Here is an 11592-nt window from a genome sequence, read left to right on the forward strand (position 1 = left end):
AACCTGGTTTCGATTAATATTTTAGAGGATAACGCCGTTTATATCTCGGTTAGGTCTGGGATTTGCCCTCATCTGGCTCGTACATTCGCATTTTTCGCCTACTTGTTGGCAAGATCCTGGGGTTTTTCTGGTTTGGATCACGTAGTAATGCGGTACCACACCGAAGCAGTCAATTAAACCTAGCTGCGATTAATATTTTAGAGGATAACGCCTGTTATGTCTGGGTTAGGTCTGGTATTTGCCCTCATCCGGCTCGTACTTTCGCATTTCTTGCATACTTGTTGGCAAGATCCTGGGCTTTTTCTGGATTGGATCACGTAGTAATGCTGTACCACATAGAAGCAACCAATTAAACCTGGTTGCGATTAATATTTTAGAGGAAAACGCCGGTTATGTCTCGGTTGTGTCTGGGATTTGCCCTCATCTGTCTCGTGCTTTCGTATTTTTCGCATACTTGTTGGCCAGATCCTGGGCTTTTTCTGGTTTGTATCACGTAGTAGTGTGGTACCACACTGAAACAGTCAATTAAACCTGGTTCCGGTTAATATTTTAGTGGATAACGCCGGTTATGTCTGGGTTAGTTCTGGTATTTGCAATCATCTGGCTCATACTTTCGCGTTTTTCGCATACTTCTTGGCCAGATCCAGGGTTTTTCCTGGTTTGGATCACGTAGTAATGTGGTTCTACACCGAAACAGTCAACTAACCTGGTTTCGATTAATATTTTAGAGGATAACGCCGGTTATGTCTGTGTTAGTTCTGGTATTTGCAATCATCTGGCTCATACATTCGCAATTTTCGCGTACTTGTTGGTCAGATCTTGGGTTTTTTGTGGTTTGGATCCCGTCGTAATGTGGTTCCATACCGAAGCAGTCAATTAAACATGGTTGCGATGAATATTTTGGAGGATAACGCTGGTTATGTTTGGGTTTGTCATGGTATTTGTAATCATCTGGCTCGTACTTTCACAGTTTTCGCATACTTGTTGGCCAGATCCTGGGCTTTTTCTGGTTTGTATCACGTAGTAGTGTGGTACCACACTGAAACAGTCAATTAAACCTGGTTCCGATTAGTATCTTAGAGGATAACGCTGGTTATGTCTGGGTTACTTCTGGTATTTGCCCTCTTCTGGCTCGTACTTTCGCATTTCTCACATACTTGTTGGTCAGATCCTGGCCATTTTCAGGCTTGGACCACGTAGTAATGTGGTACCACACTGAAACAGTCAATTCAACCTGGACTCGATTAATATTTTAGGGGATAACGCCGGTTATGTCTGGGTAAGTTATGGTATTCGCAATCATCTGCCTCATACTTTCGTATTTTTCGCATACTTGTTGGCCAGATCCAGGGTTTTTTCTGGTTTGGATCACGTAGTAATGTGATACCACACCGATACAGACAATAAAACCTGGCTGCGATTAGTATCTTAGAGGATAACGCTGGTTATGTCTGGGTTAGTTCTGGTATTTGTCCTCATCTGGCTCGTACTTTCGCATTTTTCGCATACTTGTTGGTCAGATCCTGGCCTTTTTCGGGCTTGGACCACGTAGTAATGTGGTACCACACTGAAACAGTCAATTCAACCTGGACTCGATTAATATTTTAGGGGATAACGCCGGTTATGTCTGGGTAAGTTATGGTACTTGCAATCATCTGCCTCATACTTTCGCATTTTTCGCATACTTGTTGGCCAGATCCAGTGTTTTTTCTGGTTTGGATCACGTAGTAATGTGGTACCACACTGTAACAGTCAACTAATTCTGGTTTCGATCAATACTTTAGAGGATAAGACCGGTTAGATCTGGGTTAGGTCTGGTATTTGCAAACATCTGCCTGATACTTTCGCATCTTTCGCATACTTGTTGGCCAGATCCTGGGTTTTTTTCTGGTTAGGATCACGTATTAATGTGGTGCCATACTGAAACAGTCAATTCAACCTGGATTCGATTAATATTTTAGAGGATAACGCCGGTTATCTCTGGGTAAGTTATGATATTTGCAATCATCTGCCTCATACTTTCGTATTTTTCGCATACTTGTTGGCCAGATCCAGGGTTTTTTCTGGTTTGGATCACGTAGTAATGTGATACCACACCGATACAGTCAATAAAACCTGGTTGCGATTAATATTTTAGAGGATAACGCCGGTTATGTCTGGGTTAGGTCTGGTGTTTGCAATCATCTAGCTCATACTTTCGCATTTTTCGCATACTTATTGGCCAGATCCTGGGCTTTTTCTGGTTTGGATCACGTAGTAAAGTGGTACCACACTGAAATAATCAATTCAACCTGTATTCGGTCAATATTGTAGAGGCTGACACCGGTTAGATCTGGGTTAGGTCTGGTATTTGCAAACATCTGCCTGATACTTTCGCATCTTTCGCATACTTGTTGGCCAGATCCTGGGTTTTTTTCTGGTTAGGATCACGTATTAATGTGGTGCCATACTGAAACAGTCAATTCAACCTGGATTCGATTAATATTTTAGAGGATAACGCCGGTTATCTCTGGGTAAGTTATGATATTTGCAATCATCTGCCTCATACTTTCGTATTTTTCGCATACTTGTTGGCCAGATCCAGGGTTTTTTCTGGTTTGGATCACGTAGTAATGTGATACCACACCGATACAGTCAATAAAACCTGGTTGCGATTAATATTTTAGAGGATAACGCCGGTTATGTCTGGGTTAGGTCTGGTGTTTGCAATCATCTAGCTCATACTTTCGCATTTTTCGCATACTTATTGGCCAGATCCTGGGCTTTTTCTGGTTTGGATCACGTAGTAAAGTGGTACCACACTGAAATAATCAATTCAACCTGTATTCGGTCAATATTGTAGAGGCTGACACCGGTTAGGTCTGGGATGTGTCTGGTATTTGCAATCATCTGCCTCATACTCTCGCATTTTTCGCATACTTGTTGGCCAGATCCAGGGTTTTTTCTGGTTTGGATCACGTAGTAATGTGATACCACACCGATACAGTCAATTAAACCTGGTTCCGATTAATATTTTAGTGGATAACGCCGGCTATGTCTGGGTTAGTTCTGGTATTTGCGATCATCTGGCTCATACTTTCGCGTTTTTCGCATACTTCTTGGCCAGATCCAGGGTTTTTCCTGGTTTGGATCACGTAGTAATGTGGTTCTACACCGAAACAGTCAACTAACCTGGTTTCGATTAATATTTTAGAGGATAACGCCGGTTATGTCTCGGTTGTGTCTGGAATTTGCCCTCATCTGTCTCGTGCTTTCGCATTTTTCGCATACGTGTTGGCCAGATCCTGGGCTTTTTCTGGTTTGTATCACGTAGTAGTGTGGTACCACACTGACACAGTCAATTAAACCTGGTTCCGATTAATATTGAAGTGGATAACGCCGGTTATGTCTGGGTTAGTTCTGGTATTTGCCCTCATCGGGCTCGTACTTTCGCATTTTTCGCATACTTGTTGGCCAGATCCTGGCCTTTTTCTGGTTTGGATCACGCAGTAATGCGGTGCAACACCGAAACTTTCAATAAAACCTGGTTGCGATTAATCTTTTAGAGGATAACGCCGTTTATGTCTGGGTTAGGTCTGGTATTTACCATTATCTGGCTCGTACTTTCGCATTTTTCACATACTTGTTGGCCAGATCCTGGGCTTTTTGTGGTTTGCGTCACGTAGTAATGTGGTCCTACAGCGAAACAGTCAATTAAACCTGGTTGCGATTAATATTTTAGAGGATAACGCCGGTTATGTCTGGGTTAGGTCTGGTGTTTGCAATCATCTAGCTCATACTTTCGAATTTTTCGCATACTTATTGGCCAGATCCTGGGCTTTTTCTGGTTTGGATCACGTAGTAAAGTGGTACCACAATGAAATAATCAATTCAACCTGTATTCGGTCAATATTGTAGAGGCTGACGCCGGTTAGGTCTGGGATGCGTCTGGTATTTGCAATCATCTGCCTCATACTTTCGCATTTTTCGCATACTTGTTGGCCAGATACTGGCCTTTTTCAGGCTTGGACCACGTAGTAATGTGGTACCACACTGAAACAGTTAATTAAACCTGGTTCCGATTAATATTTTAGTGGATAACGCCTGTTATGTCTGGGTTAGGTCTGGTATTTGCCCTCATCTGGCGCGTACTTTCGCATTTTTTGCATACTTGTTGGCCAGATCCTGGGCTTTTTCTGGCTTGGATCACGTAGTAATGTGGTTCTACACCGAAACAGTCAATTAAACCTGGTTGCGATTAATATTTTAGAGGATAACGCCGGTTAAGCCTAGGTTAGGTCTGGTATTTGCCGTCATCTGGCTCGTACTTTCGCATTTTTCGCATACTTGTTGGCCAGATCCTGGGTTTCTTCTGGTTTGGATCGCGTAGTAATGTGGTACCACACTGAAACAGTCAATAAACGCTGGTTCCGATTAGTATTTTAGAGGATAACGCTGGTTATGTCTGGGTTAGTTCTGGTATTTCCAATCATCTGGCTCATACTTTCGCGTTTTTCGCATACTTCTTGGCCAGATCCAGGGTTTTTTCTGGATTGGATCCCGTAATAATGACGCTCCACACAGAAACAGTCAATTAAACCTGGTTTCGATTAATATTTTAGAGGATAACGCCGTTTATATCTCGGTTACGTCTGGGATTTGCCCTCATCTGGCTCGTACTTTCGCATTTTTCGCATACTTGTTGGCCAGATCCAGGCCTTTTTCTGGTTTGGATTACGTACTAATGCGGTACCAGACCGAAACAGTCAATTAAACCTGGTTCTGATTAATATTTTAGAGGATAACGCCTGTTATGTCTGGGTTAGGTCTGATATTTGCCCTCATCTGGCGCGTACTTTCGCATTTTTTGCATACTTGTTGGCCAGATCCTGGGCTTTTTCTGGCTTGGATCACGTAGTAATGTGGTTCTACACCGAAACAGTCAATTAAACCTGGTTGCGATTAATATTTTAGAGGATAACGCCGGTTAAGCCTAGGTTAGGTCTGGTATTTGCCGTCATCTGGCTCGTACTTTCGCATTTTTCGCATACTTGTTGGCCAGATCCCGGCCCTTTTCTGGTTTGGATCACGTACTAATGCGGTACCAGACCGAAACAGCCAATTAAACCTGGATCAGATTAATATTTTAGAGGATAACTCCTGTTATGTCTGGGTTAGGTCTGGTATTTGCCCTCATCTGGCTCGTACTTTCGCATTTTTCGCCTACTTGTTGGCAAAATCCTGGGCTTTTAGTGGTTTGGATCACGTAGTAATGCGGTAGCACACCGTAACAGTCAATTAAACCTGGTTGCGATTAATATTTTGGAGGATAACGCGGGTTATGTCTCGGTTAGGTCTGGGATTTGCCCTCATCTGGCTCGTACATTCGCATTTTTCGCCTACTTGTTGGCAAGATCCTGGGGTTTTTCTGGTTTGGATCACGTAGTAATGCGGTAGCACACCGAAGCAGTCAATTAAACCTAGCTGCGATTAATATTTTACAGGATAACGCCGGTTATGTCTGGGTTAGGTCTGGTATTTGCCCTCATCTGGCTCGTACTTTCGCATTTTTCGCATACTTGTTGGCCAGATCCTGGCCTTTTTCTGGTTTGAATCACGTTGTAATGCGGTACCACACCGAAACAGTCAATTAAACCTGGTTGCGATTAATATTTTGGAGGATAACGCCGGTTATGTCTCGGCTAGGTCTAGGATTTGCCCTCATCTGGCTCGTACTTTCGCATTTTTTGCATACTTGTTGGCAAGATCCTGGGCTTTTTCTGGATTGGATCACGTAGTAATGCTGTACCACATAGAAGCAATCAATTAAACCTGGTTGCGATTAATATTTTAGAGGAAAACGCCGGTTATGTCTCGGTTGTGTCTGGGATTTGCCCTCATCTGTCTCGTGCTTTCGTATTTTTCGCATACTTGTTGGCCAGATCCTAGGCTTTTTCTGGTTTGTATCACGTAGTAGTGTGGTACCACACTGAAACAGTCAATTAAACCTGGTTCCGATTAATATTTAAGTGGATAACGCCGGTTATGTCTGGGTTAGTTCTGGTATTTGCCCACATCGGGCTCGTACTTTTGCATTTTTCGCATACTTGTTGGCCAGATCCTGGCCTTTTTCTGGTTTGGATCACGCAGTAATGCGGTGCAACACCGAAACTTTCAATAAAACCTGGTTGCGATTAATCTTTTAGAGGATAACGCCGTTTATGTCTGGGTTAGGTCTGGTATTTACCATTATCTGGCTCGTACTTTCGCATTTTTCACATACTTGTTGGCCAGATCCTGGGCTTTTTGTGGTTTGTGTCACGTAGTAATGTGGTCCTACAGCGAAACAGTCAATTAAACCTGGTTGCGATTAATATTTTAGAGGATAACGCCGGTTATGTCTGGGTTAGGTCTGGTGTTTGCAATCATCTAGCTCATACTTTCGAATTTTTCGCATACTTATTGGCCAGATCCTGGGCTTTTTCTGGTTTGGATCACGTAGTAAAGTGGTACCACAATGAAATAATCAATTCAACCTGTATTCGGTCAATATTGTAGAGGCTGACGCCGGTTAGGTCTGGGATGCGTCTGGTATTTGCAATCATCTGCCTCATACTTTCGCATTTTTCGCATACTTGTTGGCCAGATACTGGCCTTTTTCAGGCTTGGACCACGTAGTAATGTGGTACCACACTGAAACAGTTAATTAAACCTGGTTCCGATTAATATTTTAGTGGATAACGCCTGTTATGTCTGGGTTAGGTCTGGTATTTGCCCTCATCTGGCGCGTACTTTCGCATTTTTTGCATACTTGTTGGCCAGATCCTGGGCTTTTTCTGGCTTGGATCACGTAGTAATGTGGTTCTACACCGAAACAGTCAATTAAACCTGGTTGCGATTAATATTTTAGAGGATAACGCCGGTTAAGCCTAGGTTAGGTCTGGTATTTGCCGTCATCTGGCTCGTACTTTCGCATTTTTCGCATACTTGTTGGCCAGATCCTGGGTTTCTTCTGGTTTGGATCGCGTAGTAATGTGGTACCACACTGAAACAGTCAATAAACGCTGGTTCCGATTAGTATTTTAGAGGATAACGCTGGTTATGTCTGGGTTAGTTCTGGTATTTCCAATCATCTGGCTCATACTTTCGCGTTTTTCGCATACTTCTTGGCCAGATCCAGGGTTTTTTCTGGATTGGATCCCGTAATAATGACGCTCCACACAGAAACAGTCAATTAAACCTGGTTTCGATTAATATTTTAGAGGATAACGCCGTTTATATCTCGGTTACGTCTGGGATTTGCCCTCATCTGGCTCGTACTTTCGCATTTTTCGCATACTTGTTGGCCAGATCCAGGCCTTTTTCTGGTTTGGATCACGTACTAATGCGGTACCAGACCGAAACAGTCAATTAAACCTGGTTCTGATTAATATTTTAGAGGATAACGCCTGTTATGTCTGGGTTAGGTCTGATATTTGCCCTCATCTGGCGCGTACTTTCGCATTTTTTGCATACTTGTTGGCCAGATCCTGGGCTTTTTCTGGCTTGGATCACGTAGTAATGTGGTTCTACACCGAAACAGTCAATTAAACCTGGTTGCGATTAATATTTTAGAGGATAACGCCGGTTAAGCCTAGGTTAGGTCTGGTATTTGCCGTCATCTGGCTCGTACTTTCGCATTTTTCGCATACTTGTTGGCCAGATCCCGGCCCTTTTCTGGTTTGGATCACGTACTAATGCGGTACCAGACCGAAACAGCCAATTAAACCTGGATCAGATTAATATTTTAGAGGATAACGCCTGTTATGTCTGGGTTAGGTCTGGTATTTGCCCTCATCTGGCTCGTACTTTCGCATTTTTCGCCTACTTGTTGGCAAAATCCTGGGCTTTTTGTGGTTTGGATCACGTAGTAATGCGGTAGCACACCGTAACAGTCAATTAAACCTGGTTGCGATTAATATTTTGGAGGATAACGCGGGTTATGTCTCGGTTAGGTCTGGGATTTGCCCTCATCTGGCTCGTACATTCGCATTTTTCGCCTACTTGTTGGCAAGATCCTGGGGTTTTTCTGGTTTGGATCACGTAGTAATGCGGTAGCACACCGAAGCAGTCAATTAAACCTAGCTGCGATTAATATTTTAGAGGATAACGCCGGTTATGTCTGGGTTAGGTCTGGTATTTGCCCTCATCTGGCTCGTACTTTCGCATTTTTCGCATACTTGTTGGCCAGATCCTGGCCTTTTTCTGGTTTGAATCACGTTGTAATGCGGTACCACACCGAAACAGTCAATTAAACCTGGTTGCGATTAATATTTTGGAGGATAACGCCGGTTATGTCTCGGCTAGGTCTAGGATTTGCCCTCATCTGGCTCGTACTTTCGCATTTTTTGCATACTTGTTGGCAAGATCCTGGGCTTTTTCTGGATTGGATCACGTAGTAATGCTGTACCACATAGAAGCAATCAATTAAACCTGGTTGCGATTAATATTTTAGAGGAAAACGCCGGTTATGTCTCGGTTGTGTCTGGGATTTGCCCTCATCTGTCTCGTGCTTTCGTATTTTTCGCATACTTGTTGTCCAGATACTAGGCTTTTTCTGGTTTGTATCACGTAGTAGTGTGGTACCACACTGAAACAGTCAATTAAACCTGGTTCCGATTAATATTTTAGTGGATAACGCCGGTTATGTCTGGGTTAGTTCTGGTATTTGCAATCATCTGGCTCATACTTTCGCGTTTTTCGCATACTTCTTGGCCAGATCCAGGGTTTTTCCTGGTTTGGATCACGTAGTAATGTGGTTCTACACCGAAACAGTCAACTAACCTGGTTTCGATTAATATTTTAGAGGATAACGCCGGTTATGTCTCGGTTGTGTCTGGAATTTGCCCTCATCTGTCTCGTGCTTTCGCATTTTTCGCATACGTGTTGGCCAGATCCTGGGCTTTTTCTGGTTTGTATCACGTAGTAGTGTGGTACCACACTGACACAGTCAATTAAACCTGGTTCCGATTAATATTTAAGTGGATAACGCCGGTTATGTCTGGGTTAGTTCTGGTATTTGGCCTCATCGGGCTCGTACTTTCGCATTTTTCGCATACTTGTTGGCCAGATCCCGGCCCTTTTCTGGTTTGGATCACGTACTAATGCGGTACCAGACCGAAACAGCCAATTAAACCTGGATCAGATTAATATTTTAGAGGATAACGCCTGTTATGTCTGGGTTAGGTCTGGTATTTGCCCTCATCTGGCTCGTACTTTCGCATTTTTCGCCTACTTGTTGGCAAAATCCTGGGCTTCTAGTGGTTTGGATCACGTAGTAATGCGGTAGCACACTGTAACAGACAATTAAACCTGGTTGCGATTAATATTTTGGAGGATAACGCGGGTTATGTCTCGGTTAGGTCTGGGATTTGCCCTCATCTGGCTCGTACATTCGCATTTTTCGCCTACTTGTTGGCAAGATCCTGGGGTTTTTCTGGTTTGGATGACGTAGTAATGCGGTAGCACACCGAAGCAGTCAATTAAACCTAGCTGCGGTTAATATTTTAGAGGATAACGCCGGTTATGTCTGGGTTAGGTCTGGTATTTGCCCTCATCTGGCTCGTACTTTCGCATTTTTCGCATACTTGTTGGCCAGATCCTGGCCTTTTTCTGGTTTGAATCACGTAGTAATGCGGTACCACACCGAAACAGTCAATTAAACCTGGTTGCGATTAATATTTTGGAGGATAACGCCGGTTATGTCTCGGCTAGGTCTAGGATTTGCCCTCATCTGGCTCGTACTTTCGCATTTTTTGCATACTTGTTGGCAAGATCCTGGGCTTTTTCTGGATTGGATCACGTAGTAATGCTGTACCACATAGAAGCAATCAATTAAACCTGGTTGCGATTAATATTTTAGAGGAAAACGCCGGTTATGTCTCGGTTGTGTCTGGGATTTGCCCTCATCTGTCTCGTGCTTTCGTATTTTTCGCATACTTGTTGGCCAGATCCTAGGCTTTTTCTGGTTTGTATCACGTAGTAGTGTGGTACCACACTGAAACAGTCAACTAAACCTGGTTCCGATTAATATTTTAGTGGATAACGCCGGTTATGTCTGGGTTAGTTCTGGTATTTGCAATCATCTGGCTCATACTTTCGCGTTTTTCGCATACTTCTTGGCCAGATCCAGGGTTTTTCCTGGTTTGGATCACGTAGTAATGTGGTTCTACACCGAAACAGTCAACTAACCTGGTTTCGATTAATATTTTAGAGGATAACGCCGGTTATGTCTCGGTTGTGTCTGGAATTTGCCCTCATCTGTCTCGTGCTTTCGCATTTCTCGCATACGTGTTGGCCAGATCCTGGGCTTTTTCTGGTTTGTATCACGTAGTAGTGTGGTACCACACTGACACAGTCAATTAAACCTGGTTCCGATTAATATTTAAGTGGATAACGCCGGTTATGTCTGGGTTAGTTCTGGTATTTGCCCTCATCGGGCTCGTACTTTCGCATTTTTCGCATACTTGTTGGCCAGATCCTGGCCTTTTTCTGGTTTGGATCACGTAGTAATGCGGTGCAACACCGAAACTTTCAATAAAACCTGGTTGCGATTAATCTTTTAGAGGATAACGCCGTTTATGTCTGGGTTAGGTCTGGTATTTACCATTATCTGGCTCGTACTTTCGCATTTTTCGCATACTTGTTGGCCAGATCCTGGGCTTTTTGTGGTTTGTGTCACGTAGTAATGTGGTCCTACAGCGAAACAGTCAATTAAACCTGGTTGCGATTAATATTTTAGAGGATAACGCCGTTTATGTCTCGGTTAGGTCTGGGATTTGCCCTCATCTGGCACGTACTTTCGCATTTTTCGCATACGTGTTGGCCAGATCCTGGGCTTTTTCTGGTTTGTATCACGTAGTAATGTGGTTCTACACCGAAACAGTCAACTAACCTGGTTTCGATTAATATTTTAGAGGATAACGCCTGTTATGTCTCGGTTGTGTCTGGAATTTGCCCTCATCTGTCTCGTGCTTTCGCATTTTTCGCATACTTGTTGGCCAGATCCTGGCCTTTTTCTGGCTCGGACCACGTAGTAATGTGGTACCACGCCGAAACAGTCAATTAAACCTGGTTGCGATTAGTACTTTAGAGGAGAGCGCTGGTTATGTCTGGGTTAGTTCTGGTATTTCCAATCATCTGGCTCATACTTTCGCGTTTTTCGCATACTTCTTGGCCAGATCCAGGGTTTTTTCTGGTTTGGATACCGTAATAATGACGCTCCACACCAATACAGTCAATTAAACCTGGTTTCGATTAATATTTTAGAGGATAACGCCGTTTATATCTCGGTTAGGTCTGGGATTTGCCCTCATCTGGCTCGTACATTCGCATTTTTCGCCTACTTGTTGGCAAGATCCAGGGGTTTCTCTGGTTTCGATCGCGTAGTAATGCGGTACCACACCGAAGCAGTCAATTAAACCTAGCTGCGATTAATACTTTAGAGGATAACGCCGGTTATGTCTGGGTTAGGTCTGGTATTTGCCCTCATCTGGCTCGTACTTTCGCATTTTTCGCATACTTGTTGGCCAGATCCTGGCCTCTTTCTGGCTTGGTCCACGTAGTAATTTGGTA

Source organism: Colletes latitarsis, unplaced genomic scaffold, assembly GCF_051014445.1.
Source record: "Colletes latitarsis isolate SP2378_abdomen unplaced genomic scaffold, iyColLati1 scaffold0013, whole genome shotgun sequence".
NCBI classification, from domain to species: domain Eukaryota; kingdom Metazoa; phylum Arthropoda; class Insecta; order Hymenoptera; family Colletidae; genus Colletes; species Colletes latitarsis.